The sequence below is a fragment of the Ranitomeya variabilis genome, chromosome 2, assembly GCF_051348905.1.
Source record: "Ranitomeya variabilis isolate aRanVar5 chromosome 2, aRanVar5.hap1, whole genome shotgun sequence".
Lineage (NCBI taxonomy): Eukaryota > Metazoa > Chordata > Amphibia > Anura > Dendrobatidae > Ranitomeya > Ranitomeya variabilis.
In genome coordinates this window covers 1,065,151,572-1,065,158,080 of record NC_135233.1, presented here as the reverse complement: position 1 = coordinate 1,065,158,080, position 6,509 = coordinate 1,065,151,572, and the positions used below count along the sequence as shown (strand labels likewise).

The 6,509-nt window shown below is 40.3% G+C and overlaps 1 long non-coding RNA gene across 1 annotated transcript; it reads left to right on the top strand.

Annotated features, from left to right (window-relative positions):
• The first annotated feature begins 5,167 nt into the window (after window positions 1-5,167).
• On the top strand, window positions 5,168-5,889 carry LOC143810197 (uncharacterized). The gene is made up of 3 exons (XR_013222700.1): window positions 5,168-5,394; window positions 5,487-5,580; window positions 5,675-5,889. It is a non-coding gene; the product is annotated as an uncharacterized LOC143810197 (long non-coding RNA).
• The last annotated feature ends 620 nt before the right edge of the window (window positions 5,890-6,509 follow it).

The window sequence follows — 6,509 nt, the reverse complement described above, 5'->3', positions numbered from 1 at the left end:
ATACATTATTAGATATAGAGTCATTGATATTCAAATCATTCTTTCTCCCCAAATAACCTCTTTTCTTCCAGGGCATCTTGGCGTTATCGAACTGCCAGGCATATACATGACCAGTTTCATAATCCCCAGTGTCTCTACTCCATTTTTTTCTTTTAGTTTCTTCCAGTTCACCACGAAATTTGCACATATCTTTATCAATTTTTTCTTTAAACACAGTCCATTCTTCTATTTTCAGAACCTCCTGTATTTTTATTTCATACTCTCCTATACTTTGCTGCAGTTTTTTTATCCCCTTGTAAAAATTCTATATTTAACAGCATCACATCCATGGCATATTTATTGGAGATCATGGCAAATCTCGTGCAAAATATGGGATTATCCAAAAACATATATATATATATTTAAAAAATAAAATATATATATATATATATATATATATATATATATATATATATATATATATATATATATATAATATTTTTTTTAAAGTGATGGCCATCTACGTGCATGTTAATGACATCGTGAAGCCATCTCTTTCTCTGTGTCTCTATAGAGATAGGGAGACAAATTATATATGTGTGCATGTATATATTTTCTCTCCATAATTATATATATATTTAGTATATACCTGTGTCATCACCCCTGTATATAGTATATACGTGTGTCATCTCTCTTGTATATAGTATATACGTGTCATCTCCCCTGTATATAGTATACACCTGTATGCCATCTCCTCCTGTATATAGTATATACGTGTCATCTCCCCTGTATTTAGTATGTACCTGTGTGCCATCTCCTCCTCTATACAGTATATACGTGTGTCATCTCCTCCTGTATACAGTATATACCTTTGTGTCACCTCTATGGGCAACACAAGCAGTGTCACCTGTTGAGGTGAAGAACATGCATACATACACTGTATTATACATAGATAATATATAATATAATATATTATAAAATATATTAGTAACTAGCTGTACTACCCGGCTTCGCCCGGGTTAATGACTGCTGTTAGCAAAATAGAATGTGTTAACAAAAATTTATTCTGCACACAAAAACCACAAAACAAATAGATAGAAATGTAATTATTAAAAGGCAAAAACTAAGCAAATAGAAGCATTTCACAACATATATTAGCTTTGTTATACTGAGAATGTCTTTGTTGCCTATATTAACCAATCAGAGCTCAGGTTAATTAACTGTAGCAAAATAGAAGCTGAGCTGTGATTGGTTGCTATTGGCAGCCTGATAAATCCCCAGCCAACAGGAAGCCCTCCCCCCTGGCAGTATATATTAGCTCACACATACACATAATAGACAGGTCATGTGACTGACAGCTGCCGTATTTCCTATATGGTACATTTGTTGCTCTTGTAGTTTGCTTATTAATCAGATTTTTATTTTTGAAGGACAATACCAGACTTGTGTGTGTTTTAGGGCGAGTTTTATGTGTCAAGTTGTGTGTGTTGAGTTGCGTGTGGCGACATGCATGTAGCGACTTTTGTGAGATGAGTTTTGTGTGGCGACATGCGTGTAGCAACATTTTGTGTGTTGAGTTGCATGTGACAGGTTAGTGTAGCAAGTTGTGTGCAGCAAGATTTGTGCATGGCGAGTTTTGCGCGTGGCGAGTTTTATGTGTGGTGCATTTTGAGTATGTGCAAGTTTTGTGTGAGGCAACTTTTGCATGTGGTGCAACTTTTGTACATGTGGCAATTTTTCTGTGTGTGCAAGTTTTGCATGAGGTGAGTTTTCCATGAGGTGAGTTTTGCACGTGTGGCGAGTTTTGCGTGAGCCTAGTTTTGCATATGGCGAGTTTTGCATGTAGCGAGTTTTGAGTGGTGACTTTTGTGTTTCGACTTTTATGTGGCGAGGTTGGTGTGTGTGTGTGGTGAAATGTGTGCTGAGGGTGGTATATGTGTTCAAGCACGTGGTAGTGTGTGGCGCATTTTGTGTTTGTGTTCATATCCCCGTGTGTGGTGAGTATCCCATGTCGGGGCCCCACCTTAGCAACTGTACGGTATATACTCTTTGTCGCCATCGCTCTCATTCTTTAAGTCCTCATTGTTCACATCTGGCAGCTGTCAATTTTCCTCCAACACTTTTCCCTTCACTTTTTCCCCATTATGTAGATAGGAGCAAAATTGTTTGGTGAATTGGAACGCGCGGGGTTAAAATTTCACCTCACAACATAGCCTATGACGCTCTCGGGGTCCAGACGTGTGACTGTGCAAAATTTTGTGGCTGTAGCTGCGACGGTACAGATGCCAATCCCGGACATACACACATACATACATACACACATTCAGCTTTATATATTAGATATACCTGTATGTAATCTCCTGTATATAGTATATACCTGTGTGTCATCTCACCTATATATAGTATATATCTGTGTGTCATCTCCTGTATATAGTATATACCTGTATGTCATCTCCTCCTATACATAGCATATACCTGTGTCATCTCCTCCTGTATATACTATATACCTGTAGGTAATCTGCTCCTGTATATAGTATATACCTGTGTGTCATCTCCTCCTGTATATAGTATATACCTGTATGTCATCTCCTCCTGTATGTAGTATGTACCTGTATGTCATCTCCTCCTCTATATAGTATATACCTGTGTGTCATCTCTCCTGTATATAGTATATATCTGTGTGTCATCTCCTCCTGTATATAGTATATACCTGTGTGTCATCTCCCCTGTAAATAGTATATACCTGTGTGTCATCTCCTGTATATAGTATATAGCTGTATGCCATCTCCTCCTGTATTAGCCCTTGTTCACACGTTATTTGGTCAGTATTTTTACCTCAGTATTTGTAAGCTAAAATGGCAGCCTGATAAATCCCCAGCCAACAGTAAGCCCACCCCCTGGCAGTATATATTAGCTCACACATACACATAACAGACTGGTCATGTGACTGACAGCTGCCGGATTCCTATATGGTACATTTGTTGCTCTTGTAGTTTGTCTGCTTATTAATCAGATTTTTATTTTTGAAGGATACCAGACTTGTGTGTGTTTTAGGGCGAGTTTCGTGTGTCAAGTTGTGTGTGTTGAGTTGCGTGTGGCGACATGCATGTAGGGACTTTTGTGAGATGAGTTTTGTGTGGCGACATGCGTGTAGCAACTTTTTGTGTGTCGAGTTGCATGTGACAGGTTAGTGTAGCAAGTTGTGTGCAGCAAGTTTTGCGCATGGCGAGTTTTGCGCGTGGCGAGTTTTATGTGTGGTGCCTTTTGAGTATGTGCAAGTTTTGTGTGAGGCAACTTTTGCATGTGTTGCAACTTTTGTGCATGTGGCAATTTTTCTGCGTGTGGCAATTTTTCTGCGTGTGCAAGTTTTGCGTGTGGCGAGTTTTGCACGTGTGGCGAGTTTTGCATGTGGAGAGTTTTGCGCGTGGCGAGTTTTGAGCGGCGACTTTTGTGTTTCTACTTTTATGTGGCGAGGTTGGTGTATGTGTGGTGAAATGTGCACTGAGGGTGGTATATGTGTTCGAGCACGTGGTAGTGTGTGGCGCATTTTGTGTGTGTGTTCATATCCCCGTGGTGGTGTGATTATCCCATGTTGGGGCCCCACCTTAGCAACTGTACAGTATATACTCTTTGGCGCCATCGCTGTCATTCTTTAAGTCCCCCTTGTTCACATCTGGCAGCTGTTAATTTGCCTCCAACACTTTTCCTTTCATTTTTTCCCCATTATGTAGATAGGGGCAAAATTGTTTGGTGACTTGGAAAGCGCGGGGTTAAAATTTCACCTCACAATATAGCTTTGACGCTCTCAGGGTCCAGACGTGTGACTGTGCAAAATTTTGTGCCTGTAGCTGCGACGCCTCCAACACTTTTCCTTTCACTTTTTCCCCATTATGTAGATAGGGGCAAAATTGTTTGGTGAATTGGAAAGCGCGGGGTTAAAATTTCACCTCACAACATAGCCTATGACGCTCTCGGGGTCCAGACGTGTGACTGTGCAAAATTTTGTGGCTGTAGCTGCTACGGTTCAGATGCCAATCCCGGACATACATACATACATACATACATACACACACACACACATTCAGCTTTATATATTAGATGTAATATATACTCATAAATCAGATGTTTCAAAGCCCTCTTTTGCAATTGAGCCAAAACTAAGATTGTTGCCACTATAATGGCCCTACAGGCACCACCATAGTGGTAAAGGGCCTTGGCCCTATATTCAAAGCTCTATATGTTCTTAATCTCATTTATAGATGAATTAATGCATATTTTATTTTTTAGCCCATCCACTGAGGAGCCTATTGTTCTTCCTACTGTTGTTGAAGACGCTAGGTAAGAACTATGTAACAAATTTCTAAAAACATTTGTAACCACTTTAATATGAGTAAAGGAAGCTTCTGGTGTCAATAATCACCTTAATATTTTCTTGCTTTTTCCAGTTCAAGTACCAATTTGCCCCTGCGGAAAAAAATCACTGTGGTTGGGTTTCACAACAAGCATGATTTAAAATCCACTATTTTACGGAGTTTTAAAAAATATTTTAAGGGGAAATGTTCAGCATCGACCATAAAGCCAATGGTAAGTGTGATTTTATCAGTTTGCATGTATTTGATGAATCCTTACAGATGTGAACCCAATTGTATGATCAATTGTTTAATTTTAGATACAAATCGTTTCCCGCTTTCTCTACTTTCTAAACTCTGAAGAGATCTCTGTGGACTTTTTAAAAAACTTGAGGGCTACCAGAGAATATTTTCTTTCCCTGGAAAGACTGAAGACCAGTGAAGAAACCATTAAAAAGCATGTTAGTCACCTGCGGAGATTTATAAGTTTCCTGCTCTCAGAGGACTACCCCAGTGACCTCGACGACGAAGCTAAAAATGCAGTTGGTCCATTTATGGAGACCCTAAAGGTCATAGAGAATAAATTGAACCAGAAGCTTGCTAAAGGCAGGAAGAGGGGGTAAGTAGCTCAAGTTTATACTGCACCTGCAATTTGAATTTCTACTGTCATGGGGATGGAAAATGCCATAAAAAATCATCATGGGAAAGGAGGATTATCAGAAAGTCTAGATTTCATTACTTGTACCACCATCCAAGGCTGGAACAAAGTAATGCTTAGCTCATCATGCCAATCCACAATTCCCATGCAATCAAATTAAAACATCCAAACGAATGAACCTGTAACATACCTACTTTTATCACCCACAGATTGGAATCTGCGCCTCTCACCATGGCTGATTGTTGCAAAATTTTGACAGTGGCCAAGCCTCATATCTCTGATATCTTTACACGAGCACAATTGTGCATTAAGCTGATTGATAAGGAGAAGACTTTGGCATGTTATTATCTTCAGGCTGTTCTCATCTATAAACATTTGCGTAACCCATCTGAGATCAAACATCTAATGGTAAGTTTAATATAATTAACCAACTTTAGCATATTGGTGACAGATGCAGCTTCGCCATATCTTATGTATTTTCTATGTTCCTCATCTTATAGGTAAAAGAATGGATTGAGAGGGAGAAATTGCATGTTGATGGACAGCTGGTGACAGTAGTAAAGACAAAGTCTTGTTATACTGCAGGATGAGCAGGTAAATGTTAAAAACATGAACATACAGCACAGCATTATATGAATAAAGGTTTTGCTATTGGCAATCATGTTTTTAACACATTTTCCTTTGACAGAATTTCTGCACATACTTTGAAAAGATTAGGCCAACTATTCAGCCAGAGGATGTAGAAAAGGCGCTTGAATTCTTTGTGTCCTGCAAGGGGAAAAAAATCTTGAATCCTGGCAAAGACATGGAGCGCTTCCAGAAGAAGTTAGTAATAAATGAGGCCCTCCTTGTTTTTTCTGCCAAGCATTTACCACTACTAACAAATGTTTTATTCGCAGGTATCGGCTGCACATAATAACATGGACGATGTCAATAAACATATATAAAAAGTGGGCTGAAGAAAATCTTTCCCAAGTGGAAAGAGACCAGGCCAATGCATATTTGCAGTTTGACACCAAACCAGACACCGTGGATACATCTCTATTGGCGGCCGGGATGTTATTAGTAGCCACGCTAAAGGGAGACGATGAAGCAGGAACCTCTGAGTAAGGGTACCGTCACACAGTGCCATTTTCATCGCTACGACGGCACGATCCGTGACGTCGCAGCATCGTATGATTATCGCTCCAGCGTCATAGACTGCGGTCACACTTTGCAATCACGGCGCTGGAGCGATGCCGAAGTCCCCGGGTAACCAGGGTAAACATCAGGTTACTAAGCGCAGGGCCGCGCTTAGTAACCCGATGTTTACCCTGGTTACCAGCGTAAACGTAAAAAAAACAAACAGTACATACTCACATTCCGGTGTCTGTCCCCCCGCGTTCTGCTTCTCTGCACTGTGTAAGCACCATAGCCGGAAAGCAGAGCGGTGACGTCACCGCTGTGCTTGCTTTCCGGCCGGCAGGCGCTCACAGTGCAGAGAAGCTGAGACGCCGGAGGACAGACACCGGAATGTGAGTATG